The 27,322-nt window shown below is 52.6% G+C and overlaps 1 protein-coding gene and 1 pseudogene across 51 annotated transcripts in view; both read left to right on the forward strand.

The window, feature by feature from the left end:
• Positions 1 to 27,137, forward strand: LOC309611263 (annotated as a pseudogene). The gene is made up of 4 exons: positions 1 to 115; positions 323 to 414; positions 1,142 to 1,244; positions 25,058 to 27,137. The product of its transcript is annotated as an uncharacterized misc_RNA (transcript).
• Positions 1 to 27,322, forward strand: part of CELF4 (CUGBP Elav-like family member 4) — a 299,242-nt gene that overhangs the window by 19,200 nt on the left and 252,720 nt on the right. The gene's annotated exons all lie outside the window — the stretch shown is intronic.

Raw genomic sequence — 27,322 nt, forward strand, 5'->3', positions numbered from 1 at the left:
ATGGAGACAGCTATGAACGGCCACGGCGTGGCTAGCTGCTGGCACACGGTGTGTCTGTTCAAGGCATGCTATGTGGATGGGTGTCGTCTCCTTGTGTTTGGCATTACTGTGTCCTGTGAGTCTCCTGCATGCATGTGCACGAATGCTGATGTTGTATGGGTCATGTGTGCGTGTCAGGTACAGGAGAGCAGTGATTTCTGCCCTGGTTCTGGAAAGGGATGGGAGGGAGCAGAGGGGACTCTTGCTTGTTCCTGCACAGCTGCAAAGCTCCCTCATCCTGGGACCTGCTACCCAGGAGGGTCCCCCCTTTCTCTTATCCCAGGGGGATCTCATGCCAGAAACGCCTCTGCCCCCGTCCTGAAGCTCTGGGTCCGAGCAGAGCTCTTGGATCTGGAGCCCTTGCCCGTAGCTGCTGTGAGAACAGTGTGTGAGTGTGTGTGTGTGTGTGTGTGTGTGTGCGTGTGCGCGTGACGGACAGAGACAGAGACAGAGAGGGAGCTTGCGGGGAGGGGCAGCAGCTATGGGAAGAGAGAGGGCCCCCTCCCCACTGCCTCCATCTGGGTGGGAGCAGATGGTCCTCAAACTCAACCGGCCCAGAGGCAGGGCTTGGAAGTAGTGTGTCCTGAGGGAGGGACAGCGCAAAGGAGGCCAGGGTGGGGTTCCCGGGAAATGCTCCCGGGCTGAATGCATCTCTGCCCTCCCAGATCTGTCCTCTGTCCAGACACCCAGGGTCCCTGAGCCCTGTTCCTTTGCTTCATCTCTGGGCCACTTGAGGTTGATCCGGCTCCTGGGGTGCAGACATGAAGGGCAGGCTCTTCCGAAGTCTGACCCCGGCGTGAACTCACTCTGCTCCTAGGCCTGGCAGGAGAAAAGCCGTCCTACCTGCCGCCATGGGTTCTGAGGTCTTGGGCTCATCAGGAAGGAACCACCATGCTGGACTCAAATCCAGGGTCGTCATCTGTGCTTTGCCCGAAACATCCTCAGCAGGTAGCCCCCAGGCACACAGAGCCCTTAGGTGAAGTCTGCCTTGTTTTCCCACAGTCGAGGATGGACCCTGACCCTCCCCTGCCTTTCCTAGGTCCCCTGTGTCCAAATTCCCTGGAAATCTGATGAGAAATGACGATCCTGGCCTCTGCCTCAGACCTTGGAATTCCCAAGGTCTGGGACTCTGCAGCTGGAGAACAGCTCAGAGATCTCCAATGCCTGGTCCCCAGAGCCTCCCGGTGGCAACCCCCAGCCCCATGGTCAGTACCCAGTCCAGATTGTTACTCCCTCCTGATTCAAAGCTGGACACCCTCCCAGCATCTCCTAACTTCCTGCACCCTGCCTCATGGCCCCCAGGGTGCAGCTTTCTTCCCAGGGGAATGACCTCCTGCACAGCCAGGACCACAGGATCACACATAAATCCCCCTCCTCAGGCTGCCATCGTAACTGCCAGAAACACACGTCTTTCCCACCAGTAGGAAGGGGTCCTGACCTCACACTCTCACATTTTCCTCTCACACACGTGGGCGCACACACATTCACACACAGATACCCTCATCCAGACATACAGATACGCACAGGTGCACTGACAAACACAGAAACACTCACACACACACAGACACACACACACACAGATACACACATGGGTTACGCTATTATGTTCCCAGCTCCATGGAGTCATGGCTGTGCTCAGCACCTCCCATGGCTTTCCAGGCCCCATTCACAGGGAAGTGGAGTCTCCGGAGGTGGCCAGGGGCTGTGAGACAGACAGTCCGGAGGTCAAACCCCAGCTGTTCCACAGACAAGATGTGTGACCTTGGGCAAGTCACTTTACTTCATGGGCCAGCCTCAGTTTACTCGTCTTGCAAATGGGAACATACAAACTGTCTAAATGGGTTTATTTCGAGTATGAAATGCAGTAATCTAGGCAAAGCATTTGGCACAGTGCCTGGAACGGTAAGCCTGAGATGAATTGTAGCTGTATAACAAGTGAAAAAGAAAAAGAAGTGATAGAATTCCCAGCCCAGACACTCGCCTCTGGCCTTGCTGCTGTTGCGCTTCCTGGGAGATCAGTTCCAACTGCACCTCTGCTCAGCTGTGCCCGCCCAGTGCACCTCTTCCCTCTGCCTCCCCCAGACCAAAGCCTGTCCCTTTGCAGAGACCGCACTGAGCATCTCCCAGGAAGCCTCCTACAGCAGCAGCTCGAACCTCCCACCCAGGGCCTCAGACCCACTGCACCGACCCCCTGCCAGTTTGTGTCCATCTGGGTCCATTCGGCCTCTCCTTCCCCCGTGAGCTCCCCACAGACACCCCTGCGGGCCTCGGCTGGACACACCTCAGGCACAGATCCATGGTGGCCACCTTCACTCACCTAGAGGGACAGTCACTCTGGCCCTGGCAAAGGCCAGTTGCTTTTTTAATATTAATTTTATTATAATTGTTTTCCACTGTGAGCAGTACCATAGAAAAAATAATCAAGATGGGAAAGGAGAAGAGAAGGTACCCGTAGTCCCACCGCTCAAAGATGCTCCTGTGAATGTCATGGTTATTTTACTTAGGTCTGGCTGGCAGGTCCACTCAGTAGCAACACAGACTGAGCTCGCTTGCTTACAGTGCACCCAGTGTTGGGCTATACCTTGTGTAAGAAGCAGAAGGAAGAGCCACAGCCACCACACCCCCCCATCCCCCTAGGAGGCTCACAGGCTCGAGAGGAAATAACACTGGGGAAAATGATGCCCAAAGCACAAATGAAACACAACCTACCCCCACCCACCACCAGCAGATACCACTGTGTGCCCGGGTCATGGAGGGATGTGCAGCTCCTGTGGCCAGGGTTTGAAAGTGGGTAGAAGCCCTGGGTTCTTGTCCAGGGGCCCCTGGAGTAAGTCATTGGGCTTTTCTAGATTTCCACTTTCTCACTTGGGCATGGAGATAAAATCGGTCACCTCTAAGCATGCTTCCTGTTTCACAGTCTATCACCTACGAGGTGAAGTTCATGCTGGATGTAGAGCCCAGGGTTGCACAATAATGAGGGACTCTTGGAGGCCGGGGACAAGTGTGGGAAGATTTGAGGAGTTGTTCAGAGACCACAATCAGGGGTCAGAGGTAACAAGAAATGATGAGTCCACGGAGGGATTGTAGAGCTTGTGACTGGGACTTGGTCATGAGTTGAAATGGAAACGGGGTGTGATGGTTGGCCCTCACTAGCACCAGGTTCTCCCAAAGAACAAGAGGAGGCAGTGGTGGTGCCGTGGAGAGAGCACTACATCTGGAGTCCAAAGACTTGAGTTTTAATGCTTGAGAGGTGGATGATGACCACAGGCATTTTATTCCCTGAGCTCTGAGCTCCCATCCTGTAAATCAAGAATAACAACACAGATTCCGCGGTTATCATGGCAATTAAGTGAGAATATATAGAAACATCTAGAACAGGCTTGGATAATTAATAAGCATAATAATAAGAGAAATAGTTAACATGCCTTTGTCATTTACCAAGTGCTCAGCACAAAACCAAGCATTCCTTTGTGCTATGTCATTTCATACTCCCACTTCTCCTAGAAGGAAGGTTAAGTTTCCATCTTTATTTTGCAGACAAGGAAACAGAGGCACAGAGAGTTTAAGTAACTTCCCAGGTCACACAGTGAGGAAATGGCAGAGCCAGAATGCCAAGCAGGGCCCCCAAGAGTCACGGGCTTGGGTAAGAGTGCTTGTCCTGGTTGTGGTCAAGTCCCACATCCGGGAATGAGAAAGTCTTCACGTGTAAACACCATGATGGAAGATCAGAAAAGCCAGCTCCTGAAGTTCAGTGGATACACAGTAAACACTCAATAATGAGTGTTTATTTATTGCTTCTGTTTACAGCTCTATTCCCAAAGTGAATTGTTTAAGTAAGGAGCATTTACCTTTATTACAGTCATTGGTAAATAAAATTATATTTGCATTTCCACAAATATGTATGAGTTTAATTAGTCTTGCAATTCGTACACAAGAGCCGGTCCAGGAAACACATTCATGAGCTCACACTTCTACCCCAGGCAAAAAGCCTTCTCAGACAAACACCATCAGGATTAAATAATTCATTCATTCACAAAGAATGATCAAAATTCCATGTCGGCCATGCTGGGGGTAGGATGCCAATTAGATATCCAAGTGGAGACATGAAGAAGGCAGGTGGATTATGATCCTGGAGCTGAGTGAAGATCTGGGCTGGAGGTATAAGTGTGAGAGGCATTCATGTATCGTGGTACTTAAAGTTATTTATAATAGGACAGATTAAACAAGACTTCATAGATGTGATTATTGTTCCTCCCCAGTGTGGTCTGAGCATCAGTGAGGTCATGGACTGTGTGATACACACCTAGTCAGGCATGCATGAAGCCCGAGGTGGGGTCTTGGGAGTCCCTTACTCCCCACACCCCTCCCCAATGTCTCAGCAGGGGCTCACCAATGCCAGACACCCCTGGCCCTCACTTTAATGAATGTAGCAAAGGAGACTGTTCCTCCTGCCTCAGTTCCCCCTCATACTATCTCACAAAGCTTATCTTGAATATGTCCTTCCCATGCTCCCACCTAAATCCCTCCTGCTGTAGTTTCATTCCCTCCAGCTTTTGCCATGGCCACTGCCACTGCCCTTTCTTGGAGTGTCTCTTTCCCAGGATGCCAAAGTTGCATTCCACCCAGGAGGGAGAGCAGGAACTCTCTAGGGTGAGTCAGCCGGATTCACAGCGAAGATGTAGGTCGCCCAGCTCCCTCCTCCCTGCTCTGCAGTGGCTGAGGCCTCCCTGCCCCACCTGCCCCACCAACCGTGTCCTTGTGGCCTGTACACCCTTGCCCCTCCACCCCCACCAGCCTGATCTCACTAGTGGCTGCTCTGAACCCCTGGAAGAGAAGCATCCTGCAGGGACTTCTGTGTGGCCCCCAGAGCCACCACCAAACACCTGAGACAGACTGCTGGCCCTATTTTCTCTCTTTTAAAGTTAAAAGCTAATAAAAGCAACACACAATGAAATAAGCTGCTGGTGTTTTACTTACAAATTAGAGCTGAAATCATTCCCTAGGCACCTGGGAGTCTCTGAGAGGCTGGACTGGGGTGAAGGAGCCTGCGTGTAGAAGGTCCTCCAGGGCCACAGACAGCCCTCCACTGGCCTGCAACTGCTCCCCCAGGCACCTCAGAGCCAAACCCTCCTTCCTTGTCACCTTCATACATACACCTGGGTCAGAGCCCACTGTCAAGAGGGTGGTCTTCAAAAGCCCCCTATCAAAGAGTGATGGGTAGCTGGATGGGAGGACAGGTGGAGATGAGGAGATGACCCAGTGCGTCACTGATCCGGCGATAATAGTAAAAATGTACCCATTGCGAAGCGCTCTAACACGCCAGGCCATGCTACCCCCATGGCCGCATGAGAGCTCGTCATCCTCTCAACTACCCCATGACAACACCAAGTGGGCTGACAGCCATGTGTGGCTATTTCCATGTCCGTTTCTTGAAATGTAATTAAAAATTCAGTTCCTCAGTCGCACTAGCCATGTTACAAGTGTTCAGTAGCCACAACTAGTGGTAATTTATTATGCTAGACAATGCAGACCTAGAACCTGCCTTGCAGGGCAGAAAATCCTATCAGACGATGCTGCTCTAAAATACTGCAGGCGGGTAAAGCAGTGAGAGTGTCACACGTGCACGTGCCAACCTGAGCCTGTGTGGAAACGATGTAGGTGGGTGTGGGCTTCACTATACTCTGTGTGTGTGTGTGTATGTGTGTGTGTGTGTGTGTCCAAGAGGTGCCTAGCCCTTGTCTACGGCCTCAGACCTGCCACCAGAAGGAGTGTTATGAACACGGGCTCTAGAATCAAACTGCCTAGATTCAAATGCTCGCTCTCCCCCTCTCAAGCTGTGTGACCTTTGGCAAGTGGCTTAACTTCTCTGTACCTCAGCCTTCTCTTTATAAAACAAAGATAATAATAGAGCCGTGGCAGAGGGTTGTTAGGAGCACTCCGTGAGATAATACGCACACAGCTCTCAGCATGGCTCCCGGCACATTGTGAGCTATTAATAAATGTTAGCTGTTACTGCCGTTTCCAGGAGGCAGTGTGTTTGCTGTGCTGGGGCAGCCTTGGAGAAGAGTCACGTAAGGGAGTGCGCTGAGAACTCTGATGAGGCACGAGGATCCCCTCATACTCGTGCAGTTCAGGGGCTGGGGAATGAGCTGGTGAGAAGCTGCAGGGGGATGGCCCTGTGGGTGCGGGGACGGGGTGGTGCAGATTAGAAGAGGTGCACGCGGAGGATGAGGAGGATAAAAATGGAAAACCAGTTGGGCCTTAGCATGTTCTTTATAGCCTAGACCTTTCTATTTTGCTCTGAAGATGTACTGCTTGGGAGAGAGAGTCATGTACATAAACTGTTTTACAATGTCAAAATTGCTTTCTCTCTTCAGTGAAGCAGCAGGACAGTTATTCCCTCATACCTTGCCCTCTAGGATCTAAAGTCTTACCTGGGAGATGAGGCCAACCCACAAGCGACAGTTGGAACGAGAAAGAATCAGAGCCAGGGTGGCACCTCAGGGAATTTCTGGTCCAAGGCAGACATTTTAACACAAATCATTTCAACAGGTATCTGTGGAGTGCCTGTTCTATGTAAAGCCAGCTTGTGGGTGCTGCAGGTGATTGAAAAAGAGAAAAGATACGAAAGGATCTCTGCCCTCAAGGAGTTGAGGGCCTGAGAAAGAGGCCCAAGGTCTCAGCCACCGAAGGTGAGATGGACATTCCAAGGTGGGCGAGGTCCTGTGTGGGAAAGATTAGTCAGGAACTGGCATTTGAAGTAGGCTCTGAAGGGTGGCTAAGATCTGACAGAGGACAAAATGAGGTCCAAAGAGGTGGGATAACTTGTCCAACACCACACGGCTAGTAAAGACCAGAGCCAGGCACGAGGTCCTTCCCCCGTGGAGAGATGAGGGAAAGGGCACCTACCCCTATGCATGTGGTTCAGACAGTGGGGCCCTCAGAGATGCACAGAGGGAAAGACCAGAGCCATCCCGCTCTGCCAGGGCTGTCTGTCCTGGAAGCCTCCCTCCCGGAAGGTCCCACCCAGAAGCGGACTGGAGGCTGCATGTGTTTTCAGATGTGGCCAGCAGAGGGCACCAGGACTACTGCACAGCCTCGACCATAGAGTGGCCACCCCGGGCTCTGGATGCAGAGCCTGGGGCCCTCCGGGCACAAGGCACAGACGTTGCACACTTACACACCCACACAGGGTGCAGCTGTTCTGGAACACCAGATAGGCGAGCTACACAAGCAGCTCACAGGGACATGCTTGGGCGGGCAAGAGAAATCTTACGGCCCTCCCAGAACCAGGCACATCCATAAAGGTGGCACCTGCAGTTGAATAAAAGAGGTTTCTCCCAAGACGAACCTGAGCCTGGCTGTGGCATAAAGCGGGTGTGCTTTAAGTAGTTTCCATTTGGAGAAGGCAAAAAGAGGGGACTCTCCGCCTGTCGCCACCTCTGGGGTTCATTCCCCAACCTCCCCACAGCCAACCAAGAGGACAGAGAGAGCGCCTGCCAGTTTATGTGTGTGGAGTCAGGGTGGACAGAGTGGTCTGAAACAGACCGCAAAGACCTGCCATTTTCATGTCCTTTTTCAGAGAGAGGAACCGTGTCCTCTTCTATAAGCCTGACCGGGAACCAGCCTTTCTGCCCGATGATAAAGGCCACAGGCAGTTAGCACTTGGGCTGCCCTTCTGCAGAAGACACCCCCAAGGACCTCCCAGGGACCCCTCTCATGAACAGAGGCCCCATTCCCAGCTGAGCAGCCCAGGTCTTCAGAGCATGCACAGGCCCACCTCAGTCCAGCCTGGGTAAAATTCAGAACTCCCAAGGGTGTGGGTCTGAATTCAGCTTTTCTTCTTCTGGCTCTGAGAGCCAGCATACGTCTGGTTCGGAAGATGACAGCTTGGAGACTCAGATGACAGTGACGATCGAGGTGGCTAACTGAGTACAGAGCAGGAGATGTGAGGGGAGAAGAGGAAGAGATGGAGGGTGAGGTAGAGGCAGAGGAGAAAGAGCGGGGGAGGTGGGGGGCTGAGTGGCCGGAAGCGCATTGGGAACGCCGGGCTGAGGACCTACATCAGCCAGGCCTGCTGGGGGACTGTACCAGGCCCACACGGCTGAGCCACCCAGAGCCACATCAGGCCACGTCAGGCCATGTTGGGCCCGTCTGCCTCGGTTGAGTGTATGAGTCTCGTGAAGTCAGCCACCTGGCAAGGTGGGGCTCCTCCTCCGTCCCCCGCAACCCACAGCTCCTGCGGCCGGAGGCAGCCTCCTCCGTCACCTCCCTCGGAGCTGCGTGTGCGCCAGCGCACATGAGAGACACAGGCCCCGGGGAGTGGGCTCGGGCTTTGTGAGGCAGAGCGCTTGTCTGCGGGTTGTGCGGGTGTGGGAAGGAGCCAGTGCAAAGGCATCAGACTTGCAGGCTGGAGGTCAGGGCCCAGGGCTGCCGTCCTGTCTCACTAATTCACCCCCTGTCTCAGGTGTGTCACCACCTCGCTATGGCTCCGCCTTGGCCTCTGTGAATGCAATCAGTAACCCCTGCCTGGCTAACCTCATACACGTGTTGTGATGCTTAAATTAGGCAGAGATGGATAGGAAGCCACCAGGCCCATACAGGGGGCTGCGATGGACCTGTGGCTGGGATACCAGCCCCGGCTGGGAAGATGGCTGCCGCTCAGGGAGGGGTGAACAGCCAGGAAAGCACACAGAAGTGAGTCAGGCTCCAGGCAAGAAAGAGTCCCCGGTTGCCGGGCTCCAACCCACCTTTGGCCCTCAAGCCTGTCCCCAGGGCTCCCTGAAGATCAGCAGCCTCAGCCCACAGCCATGCTGGCCTGCGCAGTGCTCAGCTTCCCCTGGGGAAGCCTGTTTGCCCCCCACCCCTCCCAACACCCCGCCAGGGAATATCCTCCCACCTCCCCCCATTGCCGCAAACAGCTGTGATTCAGAGAGATAGTCATTTCCAAGGAAACGAAAAAAAAAAAAAAAATCCAGGCATCAGGGGAAATTTCAACCACAAAGCAAGTAGTTCCAGAGGAGCATTGACGGCACCCAGGACGCAGCTTGGGGCTCCCGGCATTGTCAACACCATTCTTAGAGGAAGGGACATAAACGGGACATACGTGCGGGGCATGGGGAGGGAGATGAATGTTTCCCCCAAGTGGAAATTAAAGTTATCAATAACATTTTGTTGTCATTGTTGTTTAGCCACAGGGCCCTTGCAGCTACCAGAACTGAAAAAGAGCTGAGCAAAAGTTAGCAAGGGCCTTTTCACCAGGGATGAAATCTGGCGCTCGCTTGGGACAATGTGAAGGGATTCAGTCTGGGCCCAGCTCAGCCTGAACGGAGCCCCGTGAGCAGGGCTCGCCTGTGCTGGCTCCTCTGGGTCCCCCTGGGCTGGCGACCGCCTCACCCTCCAGTGGGGCTCAGGGTCGGTTTGGATCCCACACGCAGGACCCTGGTCACTAACTGTCCCTTCAGGGCTCACAGTACATATATACACTCAAATAATTCACTCTTATAAATTATCTGCCTATGGCCCATGCATGCATGCACACACACATGCACGAGCACACACACACACACAGAGGAGTGTGCACCACATCAGGGGACGGGTTCCCTTAACTTTCCTTGTTATTCCCACTATCATTCTGTGCTAATATGATAAAGTGAGTCGGGTCCAGGATCTTGCCGCGTGCATCCGTGAGTCACGTGGGGACTATCTTCTGGTTGGCAAGTCTGCTCCTCAGAGCCCTGGGGCCACCGGTCTTCAGAGAACGGGAACAACTGCCTTCCGAATTTGTTCTGGATGGTGGCATTAGTCTTATTTCTGCAATGACCAACTAGGAAAAACAATGAAAAGACTTACTAAGGTATATACTCTCTTGTAGCTTTGAGTATAAAGAATTGGATTCGGCCTCATCCATATCATACAGGGATGTTATTTTGAATTCTAAGATTGCAGATCATGGGGAGGAAGAATTGCCAGCAGGGGATTCCATACAGGAGAAAGCCTGGGTGCAGGAAGACAGCCACAGCAGCCAGCCCCGGGGCTGGCCGTCCTTAGTGCAGAGGGCAGTTTCCACCAGCCCTGCTCGGGGACACTGCACCTCTGTCCCCTTATTCCACAGAGTGCTGTGACCAGCCCGGGCCCCTGCGGCAGTGGAAGGGGCTCTGCAAACACCCAGCTTGTCGGCTCTGTGAGGCTGAAACCATGCAGACAATAGGCCAGTGCTGAAGTGTCTGCATTCATATTCATTCCTCTGCCTTCCCTTCCCTCTCTTCCCCTCCCTCTCCTTCCCCTCTGGCCCTGGGGATGTATTTTGCATCCTTTAAATGATCTTGTTTATTCTGTGTCGGAATATAGTTATCTGAATATTAATTATGGCTTTAGTGAAGTTCATCGGTTGAATGCAGGAATTGAGAATTCCTCCTTCACTTTCAGCCACCTGCTTTGATTTCTCTGTTTATCTGCTTGACTGAGCTGAAATCAGTTTCCGTAAGTGAAAGTCGGCTGCTTGGAGCAGATGTTAATGCTCAGAAATAGTGTACGGTCTGCTATTAGCATAAGTAGCACGATGCTAATAAATAGAGGTGCGCAGCGCTGGTGGCGGAGGTGGCGGTGGGAACCGAGGGACGGTGGCCTACCCAGTGACTGGGCCTGAGCGCTGCCCAGAAGAAGAGCGAGAGGCCCAGCCTGGGTGCTGGCACCTCTCTGCCCGAGCCAGCCCCGCCCTCCCGTCCCCAGCACCCTGTATGCAGCCGACTGGGGGCAGATGATTAATGATGGCGAGGGCTGTAACCAAATTGTAGTGCCATTAGCACCAAGTCACGACTGACAACTAGATACATCATCTCTGAGGTTTCCATCCAGCTAACTAATTTAACTACGTGAATACGGGAAACACTGCACTGATGCCATAATGCAAATATTGCCAAAGCCGGGAGCCCGCCCGTAATGAAAGAGAGAGGAGGAATCCATCAGGACCCAGTGGCTAGGTCCATGGCCCTGGCAGGGTCAGCAGGTCTGTCTGTGGGAAAACTCCACCATATGTTCCACCATGGAGCTGGACCCCGATGGGCAGCTCACAGTGGGGAACTGGCCAATCCCAGCCCCCCAACCCAAGACTGCCCCTACTCCCCTGCCCCCTGGCCGAGAGATGACAGGTTTCCTTCTAAGTCAGAGAACGACAGATTCGATCATGGCAACACCTCTCTCCCTGTCCCCCAAGTTTCTCCCTGTCTCTGCAGCTCCCCACTTTCTCCAGGAGAGGGACTTGCAGGCGCTTTGATGAGAAACAGGTGGGCCTCACTTCTCATAAGAGCCGCTCCTGAGATAGTGAATGCAAATTGTTATTATCTTCTTTTTTGTCATCTTCCTTTTCTTCTTTTTTTTTTTTTTAACAATGAATCCCATTTGAGATGTGCTGTGTTTGCTCATCAGAAGAGCCTTATAAGGAATCCTTTTAGAAATGAAAGACTCCTCTCCCATGTGTATAGTTGCCCTTTAATTCATCTGGTTTATGAGCTTAGGGTTCCCACACGGCCATGTTTCTTAAAGCCACCCACTGAATTATCAGGTGATTGATTCTCTGGATCAGAAACGCCTCACTCAGGTCATCCCCCCTACTGTAGGGGGCAACGGCTGGGGAGTTTGGGGGGCAGGAAGATCAACTCCGTGATAGAAACCCTCGACTCTGGAGGCAAAAGAACATCTCACAGGCTCTGTGTGAAATACGGCAAATCCGGCCCTATCTCTGGGGTTCCCCGACTCCCATCCAGGGATGAGCCCACGGAATAACGTCTGTGAAAGCAGACATTTTGGAAAACTCAAAGCACTCCACCAATGAGAAGGAGACACTTGTGCATAAGCAAACATGAGGTTCTGCCTCAAAACTGCACCACCAGCCCTGGCTGAAGCTAAGGGCATGGTATCCGGAGTGGCCGAGCCAGCTTGCTGGAAAGCTCCACGCTGGAAATGGACACCCACACCAGTAAGCTTGGAAGAAAGTGATGGCAACAACAGAGGTCATTCTGGGAAATTTAACTTCCATGAGAGAGATACAGATAACGGAGACCGGAAGAAGGACTTTGGCGCCTGAACAATTGTGCAGCATCCCTCTTTCCAAAGGATCACAAAGGCAATAACTTTAGGTAATCAATAATCACCTAAACAGACAATACATGCACATGGATAGAGCACTTTCTCCTTTGCAAAGTTCTCTCTTCACTTTTCTCTCATACACGGTTTGTAACTGCCCCATGAGTAGTGGAACAGGGATTACCATCCCAATTGACAGATGAGAATACTGAGTCTGAATATCAGTGTCAAGGGAGAAGGAAAGGCTAGGTTCGTTTTTGTCAGAAAATTAACACTTTGTCACTCAACTTTTTTTTTTTTTCTGTCTTATTTTCCAGAAATAAAAAAAGTTAATATCGTGACCAGGTACCCTAGTCTGCTTATCTCAAGTGCAAAAGCGTATATTTCCTCTGCGTCCCCCAAAGAGGCTGTTATCATTTCCCTTAAAGGTCTGTTTCTTAATCTGAAAGCTTTTTCAGATGTAAATGGGGTACAGTCTCCCCAAAAGATAGCCTCCACCCCTCCATCCATTATTCCACACACCCTGGGCAGGGGTTACAAAGGTGACTGAGATTTGGTCCCTGCCCTCAAAATACCTACAAAGAAATCAAGTACAAAACCTCATTTTCCCAAACTGCCACAGGAACACACGTTCAAAGTGCCGGGAACGTTCAGAAGAAGAAAGACCGTCTCCTGAGGGATGACTTGGGGAGCTGCCGCACAGGGTGTCCTTCAATCTTGGACTTGATGAATGGATATGATTGTGAAATGCAGAGATCAGCAGGAGTGCCCTCCACAAGGAGAAAGCGGGTTGAGTAACAGCAGAGAGGAGCAGAGCCTGGCCAGGCCGGGCAACAGGCCCCTGCGTGGATGGGGCAGAGGGGAGCTGGCGTAAATGGTCCAGGCTGAGATGCTAGGCCAAGGAAAGTGGGCCATCATTGATGGGCAGGGACCACACGCTCTAGCCTTGCTCAAGGAGATTTCCCGGGCTTGGCACACCAGAGATGAAGGCCGGAGGCAACTGGGAGAGCCCGAGGGGGCTGGCCTCACGCACTCATCACCCCACAGTAACCAAAGCAGACCAGTGCCCCGCCTTCCCAAACCCCTGCTTCCCTGGACTCAGTGACTCCAGCCACACCAGATCCCGGGGTGCTGGGGCCCAGCTCCCCTCGCTCAGGGCTGCATCCTACATCCTGAAAGCCTGATGGAACCGGCCCTCCAGCCTGGGCACAGGAGATCACCAACTCCATGACGGAAATCCTCCATTCCCCAACTTCTCCTGGCAAAGACCCTCTGTTGGTTCCCTCCCACCCCATCAACCCCACCCCGGAGTCCTCCGCTTTCTTAAAGGTTTTGCCTTTAAAACAAACTGCTGTTATTAAATAAATAATTGATTCCCATCCCCATTTTTTATTAATCAAAGGCTAATCAGAGCTGCAGATCGGCATGCGGCAACCAGTGTCAGCCACACGGAGTGCATATAATTCTTGCTAAAAGCAGCGAGGTGCTATTTTTGTTTTCCCTGTGCAGACTCATCAAGGGGACATGTGCAATCTCCATTAGGCTTTGTGAGATACTGAGAAAGAGCTTGGGTTCTGAGACTCAAGGTTGCCAACCTCCGCTAAACGGCCCACACCTTTGAGGGATCTTGGGAGCCTAGAAAATGGCAGCTTGGGGACCCGGCTCCTGAACAGCGGGGACTAGCTGCTGGGAGAGAAGGATCTTCTGAAACACGGGAGGAGTCAGGACTCAGAGAGCCTTCCTGGGCCAAGACTCAGGCTGAAACCTGCCTTGGCCTGAGGTTGAGGGTCCTGGGACTTCAGTCACAAGCCTGTGACTTCACCCCATTCCTGTCTCCCACAGGTGCCCCCTGAGCTCCTACCTTCCACCCCACCCCCACCTGCAACAACTCCCTCCCCCCCAGCTGAAAGATACCACTGGCAACATCCGGGTTTACAGCCTGGACCAGATTCTTATCAGTCCTTTTTTTTTTTTTTTTAATCCTGCTGACTTTTTTCCTTCCTTTTTTTTTTCTCTCTCTCTCTCTCTGTACGTATTGATCCCAAACGAGGAAAAAGTCTATTAATCCTAAACCCAGAGAAGATTAGAGATAGGGCCGAAAGGGCTTGTCAGGACAGAGCCACGCGGGCATTATGTCCTGGGAAGGTGACCACGTCACCAGCAGGAGGAAGGGGGACAAAGGAAGGGAAACAAAGAGTGGCTGCCCCAGAAAGCAATTGTGACCCATCCATCCAGGACGGGAATCCAGGAAGGGGGCGGGGGAAAGGGTGACGGCCATGCCCACCCCCTGCCAGCCCTTCTCCATTCTCAAAGCACCTTGCTGAGCAGGCAGGGATGAGTTTTCATCTCCCCTGGGGCCACAGACACTTGAGCCCTTACCTGGGGAGGCCCACAATCAGGGACAGCACCGGGGTGACAGCCAGGCCCGTCCAATATGGGGAAGCCTGTTTGGGACCGGGGGACTGCTGGAGTGGCACTCGGCAGGGGTACTGAGGAGTCAGATGACCCACCAGAGACCTTAGGCAAGTTCCTTAACCTCTCTCTGCCTCAGTTCCCTCCCCACATAAAACAGTCACAATAATTGTCAAAACCTTAGAGGGTCATGGTGAGAATTATTTGAGATTATCTGTATGAAGACCCTGAGTGTTAGTCTTATTATTAATAAACAGTCATTATTACACCTGCATCCAAAACTCCAGAAAAGAGTCTGGCCCACTGTCCTCTTTGCAAGATGGACAGGGTTCCGGCTGGGGCAGGGGGATGCAGTCTTCAGGGACAATACAACAGTTAAGCCATGAGTCAACTCTGATGTAACCAAAAATGTTTGGATCTGTGCATTGATTGTCATCCATTCTGTGATTGGACCCTATACCGAGAACACACAGGACTGTCCCTAGCAGCCTCCGAGGACTCAGCTGCGTGTCTCAGCCCCTTCCAGGCCCCATTCGGCACTGACAGAATCAGAATCCCTGGAGGTGAGGCCCAGGCACCTGCATTTTTCAGCTGGAGACACTAGGCCAAGTCAAATTCCTGCCAAAGCTCCGTGGGCTGTTGGGTGGCAACTGGGTACTGGACCCCTGGAAACAGAATCTAGTTTCCTATTCCACAACCGGTATCATACCACAGTCTCCCTCAAAAGGTCATGCCTGGCTTGTCCAGAATTCTGCCAGCTGCTTGCAAAGAAAATCCAAAGACTCGTGGCTTCCCATGCCTGGAGGAAGGTGAGGCAACCAGCTGTCTCACCTGCTGGGGTCTTTCCTCCCTCCCTGTTCCTTTCCCCTGCCCCCATTCCTCTCCCCACTTTCCGCCATGTGGGAGCAGGTGCTGGGTTCCTTGGACGTGCCCTTGTTTATCTGCTTCCCCCGTGGGTGTCCCTCATGCAGTGGGCCAGCTGCGCTGCGTCCAGCCAGGTCTGAACTCCCCAAGGTCAGAGACGGTGTCTTCAAGCTCATGGGCACCTTCACCCATGTTGTCTGGGACAGGGCACTGGACAGACGGGAGCTCTGTTCCTGCTCACCTAGGAGGCTGGAACTGTTACTATCCCCATTTTACAGATGAGGAGGTTGAGGCATAGAGCACTTGAGGAACTTGCCTGGTAAATCTGGGCTTGAGAACCTGGTTCTTAACCCCGTACTGCACCTCCTCCACATGGGATGTTCCACCCTAGAGCCTCAGTCCCCTGGAAAGGCAGCAATTTGGGGCTTAAAAAAGTAAAGGGATGAGCTAAGGGCAGACGGCTCGTTTGTTGTTTATTACCTACTTGAAATTATGACACTTAGACTCCAAGTTACCGATTTACAGAATAACGGCAAGAGAGGCAGCTTGGTACAGTGAGGGGAAACATCGAACTAGGAGACTAGGTGTTGAGGTTTTAAAATTATTATTATTATAAAAATAACACACGCATGTGGTAAAAAGTGCAAGGGAGTATACAATGAAGCGTGATTCTCCCTCCCACTCGAGACCCCATCCCACTCGCCAGAAGGAGCGGTTTCCTGTGTATTCTTCCAAAAATATGTCAAGTACAGACACGCACACGCAAACACACCCACGGACACTTTCTGTTGTGGAAATTGGGATATGCTTCCCGCACTGCTGTGCACCTTGATTTCTGACTCTGCAGTATATCCTGACTCTTTCCTGATCGACACTCATGTGGATCCATCCATTCCATTTAGTAGCTACACAGTATTCTGTTATCCAGATATTCACTCATTTACATGGCCAGACCTTCACTGAGAGACACTTCGACTGTTTCTAGTTTTGTGTTTTATTTTATTACAAAGCACAAACAGTCGATATCTTTGTGCACACCCACTGCACACATGTATGATTCCACCTATAAAATAAATTCTTACAAGTGAAATCATTTCTGAGCATCCCACATTTTGATTGATATTTGCTTCCAAAGAGATTGTACCAAGTTAAGCTCTCACTAAATCTTTTGTTTTTTTGGAATTCTTGTTTTCCCAACCTCCTCACTAACATAATGTATAATCAGAAATATTTACTGTTTGCCAAGACTTGGGTGTCAATTCCCGCCCTGACACTAACTAGCTGTGATGCTTTCAACAAGTCACTCTGCACTCTGGGCCTCAGGTTCCTCACCTGCGAACTGAAGGTTAGACAAGCTGATCTGTAAGGATCCTTCTCGCACTGCCTGTCTGTGATTTTAAGTGTCTACCAAGTACCTGCTGTGCGCTGAGACCCATGAGTTCTCCTAGCCCAAAGGAACCTAAAACCCGGTTGGGGAGTGAGTGGAACACACCCAGAGAAGGTTTAAGGAGCAACTTGGGACATACCGAAATCAAGTGCAAATTTGTGTGGTTCAGGCTATGGGCTTGTAGAAGGTCATGGGAGAGTGACCAAAGGGGCCATGGCTGGGGCAGATCCTGGAGAAGGCAGAACTGGCATGGAATGAGCAGGAAAATGCCCAGATGCTCTGTTGGACAGGACAATGGGAAACATTTTATCTACCCCCACCCTAGCCTGGAAAGCCAGCCCACGGGTCCTCTCTCCCCCAGGCACCCAACAGTCTGCTTCTTTTCCCACCGTGAGCTGAAACCCAGTGAAACATCAGGTTTGTCTCAGAGCATGGTTTGATGTTCCAGTTCAGGGAGGATCCATTCCCATCCCAGCAGTTTCACTAAGTACTGTGTTCTTTGTGGAGACATCGCTTCAGTGTACTGTTCTGGGGGAAAAAAAATTATTACATATAAACCTTGATTAACCCAGGTTCTCAGAAAATGGAGGATTCTAATTAATTCTGTTTTCTGGGTAATAGAGGGTTAAAAAAAAGTTTTCTGGAGGCTTGAGCTCCTCTCCCGCTTCGGTCAGCCCAGGTGGGTGACCCTTCTCCGGTGCGAGATCCAAACCCGCGGAATCCACACCCTCGGCCAGGCTTCCTGTAGCCAGAGAGTCACAGGTTGGATTGATGGTGACAAGCTGATGTCAGGGAACTCGGGTGTCATTTTTTGGCTTTTGATCGGCCCTGCAAAGCACAGGGCTTGTTTTTTTCTTTTCTTGATTGTGCTCATTTGCAGGCAATTTGGCTCATCTTCCTGAGAAGGGGGTGGGGACAGTGGGAAGACCATTGCCGCAGGTTGAGGATTCTGCTATACTGATGTTACGCTATTTGGGGCTTATAGTCATTACTAGTATTAGTATAGTATGGTTTGTTACAGCTGGAGAGGCTCCTGGTCCAACTGGTCACCTTATAGATAAGGAAACTGAGGCCCAGAGAAGCTAGTTTCCCAATTCAGGTGGTGACCACACTCTACAATTCAGGTTCTTTCATGACTTTTAGGTTACACACAGCCCACTGGGGGCAGAGCTGGGGTTCAAACTATATCCATTGGACACCAAAGCGTCTCCCATGAGGTCCCCAAGGCCCCGGAACCTCCTTCTCCCTGGGCTTTGTAAACTGTTTGTCAGGCAGGGGACCTAGGAGCCTGTATTTTAAAGGGCACTTGACTCAACCCTGAGGTAGGCTGTAGATGTGAAAGATACAGCTCTATTACAAGCTGCTTTCAATGGTCCAACTAAAAAAAAAAAATCAGTCTTAAGGAATCATCCTACTTTTCAATGCAAGTGGCTATACCCCCAAGTTACTCCCCTCCCCAAGCGCTGAGGCCAGAGGATCCTCAGAGATCTGAAACCTTTCCAACTCCTACAGGTCAAAAGCAGATTCACTGCCAGGCAAATGCCAGTCACCTCTCCAGACGGAATACTTACCTCCATAAAATGGTGCTTGTGAGATGAAATAAAACGCACCTCTAACACTCTTTTTTTTTTTTTTTTTTTTTATTTATTTATTTATCTATGGCTGTGTTGGATCTTCGTTTCTGTGCGAGGGCTTTCTCTAGTTGCGGCAAGCGGGGGCCACTCTTCATCGCGGTGCACGGGCCTCTCACTATCGCGGCCTCTCTTGTTGCGGAGCACAGGCTCCAGACGCGCAGGCTCAGTAATTGTGGCTCACGAGCCCAGTCGCTCCGCGGCACGTGGGATCTTCCCAGACCAGGGCTCAAACCCGTGTCCCCTGCGTTAGCAGGCAGATTCTCAACCACTGCACCACCAGGGAAGCCCCACCTCTAACACTCTTAAAGCCTGTCTCACACTGAGGCCAAGAACGGTCCTAGCACTGACCCGGCTACCGTCTGGCCATGCCATGGTTCTCTGCCACTGTTCCTCCAGAGGTAAAAGGAAGATAGAATCATTTCCACCCCACCTACCTCCCAGAGCTGCAGGATAATTGAGGTCAGTGGTTCTCAAACTTTAGTGGTCTTCAGAGTCCTCTGGAGGGCTTGTTATGCACAGATGGCCAGGCCCCTCCCCAGAGTTTCTGACCCAACCAGTGAGTAAGGCCTGAGAATATACATTTCTAATAGATTCCCAGGTGAGGCCCATGGGCCCATACTGACGGTCTGGGACCACACTTTGAGAACCGTGAACAAGGGAACTTGTGAAAGGGATTGCTTCTACTATTTTAAGTTTTGTGAAATGCAGGATCTTTCTTTAAAGTGGAAAAAGTACTACTTACTCCCTCCAACACCATATCTGATAAATTTAAGCTTTCGTGCACGCCATTTGTTTGTCTAAGAACGTATGGAAGTTTCAGAAAATATTCTGGACTCATCAACCAATCACCAAATGAGCCCAGCGGCTCATTCCCTCCCCACCTGTAAGAATGGTCAGCTCAAGAAGAGAAAGGTGAGATACTTGCTCAAGTCCACAACCTGTCTGTTCCTACCCCCTCACCTCCACCTGCACAAACCTGGTCACAGATACACAGAACCCACACCCACCCAAACACGGAAGGTTGCTCCCACTCCGCTCCACACACCCCAGAAACCCAGTGGCCAAGGACTCTGCCACGAACACAGCTGGTTCTCTGTCTAGATGTGGGGGGCCTCTCCTAACATGGGGCTATTGTCTGAGTTAGAAGGAGCAAACGAAAAATGGAAAGGGCTCCCAGAAGTCCTTGACCCCAAATCAGAAGGGCCTGATGTCGGCTCCTGTTGGTGAAGACATAAGCTAACGGGCATGAGAGCTGAAGGGAGGGACGGCCAACGTCTCAGCCAGCTTGGCAGGACCAGTCCCAGCGGTGCTCAGAGCACACTGGGGGAAGGGAAGCAGAAGCCACCCTGTGGCCGTCTCAGGAGGAAGGGAGAGACAAACAAAAGCAACAGAAGGGTGGTCCGAGGAGGAGTAAGAGGCACCAAGGAGAGAGGAGAGGTTGTAACAAAGAGGAAAAGGAGGAGGGCCGGCAAAGAGAAAGGGGGGACCTGGAGAATAGGAGTTCCAGGGAGAGGACGGGAGGAGGTGCAGACAAAGAGAGCGCCAACCGACCGCGGGATGGGCCCGCGCGCGAGACTCGGAGCCCCCCTCCCCGGCCCCCCGGGTCTCCCCGGCAAGCCGATGAGGTCACTGACATTGACCGCCGGGGGGCCGTGGCCGGAGCTCTCGCGGGGGAGCGCAGCGTGGGATGCAGCTCCGCACCCCCCAGGGGGCGATGCCCTGCCGGGGGAGCCCCGTCTTTTCTCTGCTCCCTCCCGCCTCCCTGCCCTTAATGGCTCGGTAATTGATTGGCCCCGAGTCCTATTTTCACCGCGGGCGGCCGGCGCCAGAGGTCGGCGAATATCAATATTTCCCGCGGCTGCTCCGCGGTGTGGATCCTCCTGCTCCAGGCCGCCCCGCCGGCCGCCGAGAATTTACCTTTGGTTTAACAAGAAGTGGGAGCTGAGTCAGGGATTAGGGCTTGTCGAGTCAAGTCAACACAAATTTTAAAAGGGGGGGGTGGGGGGAATGGGGAGAGGGGAGAGACATTCGTCAACGCGGGGGGGGGGCAATCACGACAGCCTGGGGTTAATTGTGGGAAGGAGGAGGGAGCAGGAGGAGGCAGAGAGAGGCAGGGAAGGGAACAGATGAATGAGGAGGGAGAAAGAAAGGGATTTTAAAAGGCGTGGAATCCTTCTTCCTGGGGTTGGCATTCGAAGCCATTTTCCTTCTTCCCACCCACCTTGTCACCCACCCCAGCCACCAACACCACGACCACAGGCACCCCTCAACCTGACCCATTTCCTTACCTCTCCCTCCCCCATAACATTATCTGGTCCTACTTTAAGTGGCCTTTTCTCTCCAACCAGAAGAGACTCATTCAAGGCAGAGAGGGGAACCAACATCACGGTGGTATCACTGTGTGCCAGGCACTATGCCAGGTGATCATCAAATATTAGCTCGTCTAACCTCCTCAACAGCCCCAGAAGACAGGCTCCGTGGGTGTGGGGCAGGGTCTGTCTCCTGCCCCAGCCTCAGCCCATCCGCAGCACCCAGCGCAGCCCGTGTAACTCAGAGCCAGTAAGAATCTGTTGAAAGATGGAATGAAGATACAAACGAATGATAGTAATTGTAGGGCAGCCGTTGTGGACACTCAGCGAGGCTGAGTTGCCCAAAGCCACACACTCTCCTCTCCATCACTCCTCCTCCAGTCTTCACCTCTTCTTGACTGATTAATTGTAGATGATTGATCAGTGGTTCTGTATTAAAGGCACTGTAGAGACTCAAGTTTCACACTGGGATGAAGGACAAGAAGGGATTGGTGGTAAGAAAGTCTGCAAGACAAAGGGTGGGGGAACCAAGAAAGCCCTGTAGGTGGGGTCCCCCTCAGCAGGCCTTGGGGTCTAGCCATCTCCCCAGGACCCATTTTGCTTGCAGCCTAAGCTGCAGGAATCAGTTGATGAGTAGCCTGTGATGGGCCTGAATTTCCCAGAGCCAGGCTGGGCCGGTGCCTGCTAGCCAGCTCTCCCAGAAGTTGTACTCCCCCCACAAGTCTGTCTCCCCAGCCTGGGTCACCGAACTTCTTACCCTTGGTCAGGACTGCAGGTGTGTAGCTCAGGATCCCAGAGCTGGGGGCAGCCCAGGGATGGGGACATTTGGCAGGCACAAGTGGTAAACAATGGAGCTTCCTCCAGGACATCACCCTGCAGGGGAGGTAGGAGGTGTGAATGGACTTTCTGATATCCCAGAAGAACATCTGGGATCCCTCTGATCCCTACTCCTGGCCCCAAAAGAAACACAGAGGAACATGAGAGTGGATCCAGGTCAACTCTGACCTTTCCTTTTAAGAGATGCCTGACAAATGAGCCTCTTAAGACTTCTCCGGATCCATGAGGTCTTCATGTCTGTTCCTGCTGCCATCCAGAGTACTGAAGGGTCCAAACCTGCACATCTGCACATGTCCCTGGCCACATGGTGAGCTGTCCAGGGAATCAGAAAGAGGGCGCAGTCCCCACCCCCTGCATTCTCAGTCTAGCTGTGGAAAACGAATCGGTCCACTGCCAAGCAATTACAGAACAATGCAAGGAGGTGACAAGGAACATTGTCCTTTGGTTCTTAACACTGGAAATCCTGCAGTTCAGAGACAGAAGTGCTCCGTGTAGCTGGCCTGACGTGGGATGGTTTTGTGGAGGAGGGTGGACAGGGAAGGGGTGAATACAATGCCGGAAACTTGAGGAGGCTCAAACTGATGGATTAAACCTGGGAGACTGGATGTCACCCGGCTAGGTGGGCTCACAGAGGCTGGAAGGAAGCCAGTGATCTGAAATATGGCCCCAGGGCCTCTGATGGACTCTGCTGCCCTGTCAGCAGATGTCCAGTGAGGGTGGGACCACTGAGATGGCCTGGAGCTCTCTCAAACAAACAATCCTCCACCTGTTGAAAATTCCTCTGCACCTCTTCCTCAGGTCTTCTATCAACCTCCCTGTTAATGTAAGAGGGATAAGGCATTTTCCAGGCTCACTTCATTGACCCCCTCCAACACACACACACACACACACACACACACACACACACACACACACACGACTATCTAGTTGGACCTGGCAGTCTCAGTGCAGAGGGGACCAGATTTTCTCCTTGCAATTGATTTCTTTGTCCCAATCTCAGTCCATCTCCCATCTCAGCTCCACCTGGGTCCTGCGCCAGGGCTGGGGGCACATGGTTCCTGCCATCTTGGAACTCACATCTGGCACAGGCCAGAAGCAGAAAAGAATCTGAGATGGTCAGTGTGCTAAGTGGTAGGTTCTGTATGACAAGGGCAGGGATTTAGCGACAGGAAGGATTGCAGGGGCTGAGGAAGTGGGACTCATTTAGAAAACAATCTAAGAGGTGCCCTTTACGAGGCATCACTGTGTGTGCAGGGCACCTGGCTTCTATGATCTCATTCAGTCCCCACATTTCCACCAGGAAGGAGGTACCATTTCCCTTCTCCGCTTACAGATGCAGAAACAGGCTACAGGAGGTTAAGAACAGAGGCTAGTGGCAGAGAATGAGGTTTGACCCAGGGCTGCCAACTCAGGACCCCCAACTCTTAACCTCACTGGGTGCTGAGTGGTGACAACCTGCTGTAACAAGGTGAGGGGTGGGTAGAGGAGACATCAAAAGTCCCTCTGTGACTTAAGAAAAGGGAAGCTGGATTTTTCTGTGTTCCGGAAGGTACATGAGATGGCGTCCCCTGCTCCCTGTGACTGTCACTCCTCAAGCCCTCCTGCCTGCTTGGCAGGATGAAGGACAGACTTTCACAGGCAGACAGGAGAGGCCAGAGTCACCGCCTGCAAAGGCTCACCCGGCGCTGCTCCTGCTGCCTAGATGGGTGCTCTGATCCTCCGCTGGAGATGTCACACAGGAGACAGGCAGGCTCTGATCCTCAGAGAGCTGCGGTGCATCTGTGATGACATGTGGGCATCAAGATCTGCATATTTATTATAGATAAGCTGTCAAAATGTATGTTGTCAATTTCACCTTATACTCCAGATTTAATGGTGCGCGTAAAGGACAGAAAATCTTTAATATTAATATTAATATGATTTTAGATTATAAGACCGCATTGTAGATATCAATCAGCCAACCCTTAAGGACATGTCACTCAAGTTGATATAGTTTATAGAAAATTAATGTAATCCATCCTGTATGATCTATTACAGGGGGCATGAAAAGAGAGAAGAATGAGTGTGTGCTTGGGGTGGAGGCTGGTGGGCCATTATTACTCGCCCCCAGTTTTCCACACATGCTAATTTGTGTTCGTGCCTGAAACATCAGAGGGGGGGAATCTGCATATTTTAGGCTTGGCACGGGCCTCGGATATCAGCCATGCCACCTCCTTCACTTTGCTGTGAGGGAACGAAGGCCCAGCTAGGGGAGTGACAGGGCCACAGTCACTCGGTTAGTTGGTGGCAGAGGTGGACTAGAGCCAAGGCTTTGTGATGGCCAGCCCTGCCTCCCTGCCCACTCTCCACGATGCGCCCCAGGGCTCCAGAAGCTGCAGAGGGTCGTTGGCAGAGGCCCCAGGGCTCCCTGGTACACGCCCGTCCCCACCCTCCATCCCCAGTTGCAGCAGGCTGCCTGGGCAAATGGTTTCTTCCTCAGTTTCAAAGGATCCCAGGGGTCCCCTGGTCCTTTGAAGGACTCCTCTGCATGACAAGGGGCCTGGAGGTCCATGGAAGTGTGACTGCAGAGGGCCCCAAGCCCCTGATGCGTGCCCACTTGCATTCCAACGCCTGAGGCCCTGACATTGACCCTCTACTTGTTCAAATCCTGGACTGAACATCTACTAGGGCCATGGCAGAATGATGGGGACCAAGTGACCACCAAGAAATGTATGATGCCGTAAGACTGTTCCCTCTGAGTGGGAAGGGATAATCCCAAACCCATCTTAGGATCTGGGCTGAAGCCTTTGCCCTAGCCCGCGTTGGTGCCAGCAGCACCAGGCAGGCCCTGAGGTTTTTGAAAAGAGCTTTTGGGTTCCAGGGAGCCGGCCGAGCTAGATGGTGCTGAACAGAGAGAACCACTGGCCACTAGGCTCCCGCTCTGCTCTCAGGTCCTGTCATCCCCCTGCCCATCCAGGCCCAGCTCGCTTCAACTATACAGGGAAAAAACCCCAAAGTCTGTCGGCCTCCACCAGCTGGGTCCACAGGTAACCCAGAGGCCTTCTGGACCAGAGAAACCAGATCCAAAGCCTGCTCTCTTAAATGCTCAGCTCTAACACACTGGCTGACCTAACAGTCCTCCATGGGCCTCCTTTTCTACACCCATAAAATGTCCTCTGAAAGGTGCAAATGCCCACAGCACTCTGGGCTGCTTTCTGCAGCTCTGGGCCTGGACCTCTGCACTGCTGGCCTTGGCCAAGGGCCCAGGATGTGGGCAAAGAGGAGGGGCTGCTCCCGGGAGCTTGGGCCAGGGGCCGGGGCAGCCTATTCTTCTGGGGTCAGGCTCAGCCAATTTGGGTGCCCAGGGAATGGGGGGAGAGAATATAGACCTGGGAAGATGAGGGACAGGCTCCCTAATTTGCAGGCCCCCCTCCCTCCTCAGGGGTCATAAGATCTCTGGAAGCCCTAGTCTTACCCAAGGAGGTGGGGGCAGCAGCATCTTGGTGCCTGAGTATCCACAGGACCTTCTTCCCCCTGGGGTTCTCCTAAGGCCTCGACAGAACACCTGGTCTCCCACCAATCAGCCAGCCCCCTCACTTCGGTCCCCAATTCCTGCTCAGGCCTGCTGGCTCGCTATCCCTCTCGAGGACAGGATTCAGGAAAGTCCTGGCTGGGGTGGTTCATGACCACTGGAGCTTACATACATCCACACTTCTTATCTGAAGTAAGACAAGGCCTGGCGGGGCTCCATAAATCACAGAGGCTCAGAGGGCAGGCGAGGCCCAGGCGAACTGGGGGGACACTTGCAGCTGGAGATCCTCAGTGACTCCTAATGGACCCAGCCAGCCAGACACGCGCTGGGCTGCCCGCAGATCTCAGCATCTTATTTACATGCCACTGCAGACTGACGAACACCTGAAGCATTTTTCATTCTGTTCAGACTACAAAAGCTCCTTGGGTACTTCTGTGTTCGTGCTTCAGTACAATGGCAAAATGCTGATAGGAGGGTTTTTTTTTTTTTTTTTTCTTTTTTAATCTTCCACTGAAGCCTCCAAGAAAGATGCCCCACAGAAGGGGGAGGAAGGAACAAACAAAGCCAGAGGAGGGCATGGCGGCCCTGAGCCTGCTTCTTTCTCCCGGGAAATACAGCGAATCTGGTGAGGGTTTCAGTCTGGGAAGGTGTGGCCACCCCTGACCCTGCCAGCTCAGAAACCCGCCAATTTACCCCAACACTCTTTGAGAGGCAGCTTCTTCCCAGTTGATGTTCTGGGTCCCAGCTGTTAAAGGTTTAAAGCTGGGTGGGTGGGGACAAACCCAAGTGTCCAGGAAGAAAGGAAAATCAGGTGGGATCAGAGGGGTACCCCCTCCTCCCTCCCTGTGGGCAGGCCCTTAGAGGCTGCCCAACTCTTTGTGGGCCCTTAGCACCTCCAGCTAGAACTAACAAGAGACGGGTCTTGGTTCCATCCAACTCCAGGATTCTTCACCTGATGCTCCCAGGGGAGGGAGGATCCATGATCAGTTTTCAGGGATCCCATGCCCCCCCTGAAACTGTATGCAAAATGGCTTGTTTGTGTGCATATGCACGTGGATGCATTCATGCATGTGCATGCACCAGGACATTTTTCTAGGAAGAATGCCTTCAGCATCCATCACATTCTCAAAGGGCAAGGGATGCCTCTGAAGCATTAAGAAACCACTGGGCTGCCCCCAAGCTACTCAGCCGTGGAGTCAGGGCCTCATGAGGCAGTGGGGTGCCCGGCGGTACAAGCGCACAAACCAAGGCCCTGCACTTAGTAAATCAAACTCCAGCCCGAACAAGATTGCCTGGGGGTGGAAGGGGTGGGGGGGCTCTCCAGGCCCCAGCAGCTATCAGGGCTCAGGGGGCTCCCTGCCCTGGAGGCCAGGAGGGTGTCCAAGCTGGCTGTGGCTCTGAGCACGTGGGTTCCCGGCATCTCTGGTCCTCTGTCCGCCGTTGCCTGCCCGGAGGTTATTTTCTCTCCCTGACCCTGCCTGTTTATTTCCATGTCACCAATATCTGTTTTTATGTATTCTCGGGCCCGCTTTCCTCCGTTTCCTCCATTAATACTTCTCATTCAGGGGAGGATAAACAGGGTCATAATCACACCATAAAGTGAGCCATGGGCTGCGTGCTGCTTATTGCCCAGGGGTCTGCTAATTGGAATTTATAAAGTTCAATAAAAACTATAATCCAATAAGGCCTGAAATTCTCCTTCATTTATCTTAGGGGTAATATTCTGCCTGCCCGCCCACCCGCCTGCCTGCCAGCCAGCAGTGGGAGGCCAGGGAGCCGCCACCAAGAGGGCCTTCCCCAGGGACCAGAGAGTCCCGAGAGTGGCCAGCACTGAATCAAGGGCTGGGCGGCCAGGGAAGGAAGAGTGGAGGGCTTGATGGGGGCCTGTCCCCACGCAGCCGGCTGTGATGGCCATGCCTTAGAGGCCTGGGAACCCCCAGAGTCCTAGCACTGTCTTGCACCATTACAAACTCTCCCCCAGTTAGAGCCCCCCACCTATGCTGAGCCGTTGCTCCACCCCCGCCAAACCCTGCCTCCCCAAAGCCTCCAGCAGACTCAGGTCATCTGCCGCGGGGAATCCCGTGTAAGGGTGGTGGGCCCGGACCTGGGATTGAAGGTGCCTTCCCTGGCCCGAGGGGGTCCACAGAGCACGATGTCACCGCACAGTGTACACCCCAACCAGAACTAGAGCTGTGCTCCATCAGGCACCCACGACAAGCCATTCCCCAGACTCCACTATTGAGGG

This window comes from Balaenoptera borealis, assembly GCF_965194805.1.
Source record: "Balaenoptera borealis genome assembly, chromosome: 14".
Taxonomy (NCBI): domain Eukaryota; kingdom Metazoa; phylum Chordata; class Mammalia; order Artiodactyla; family Balaenopteridae; genus Balaenoptera; species Balaenoptera borealis.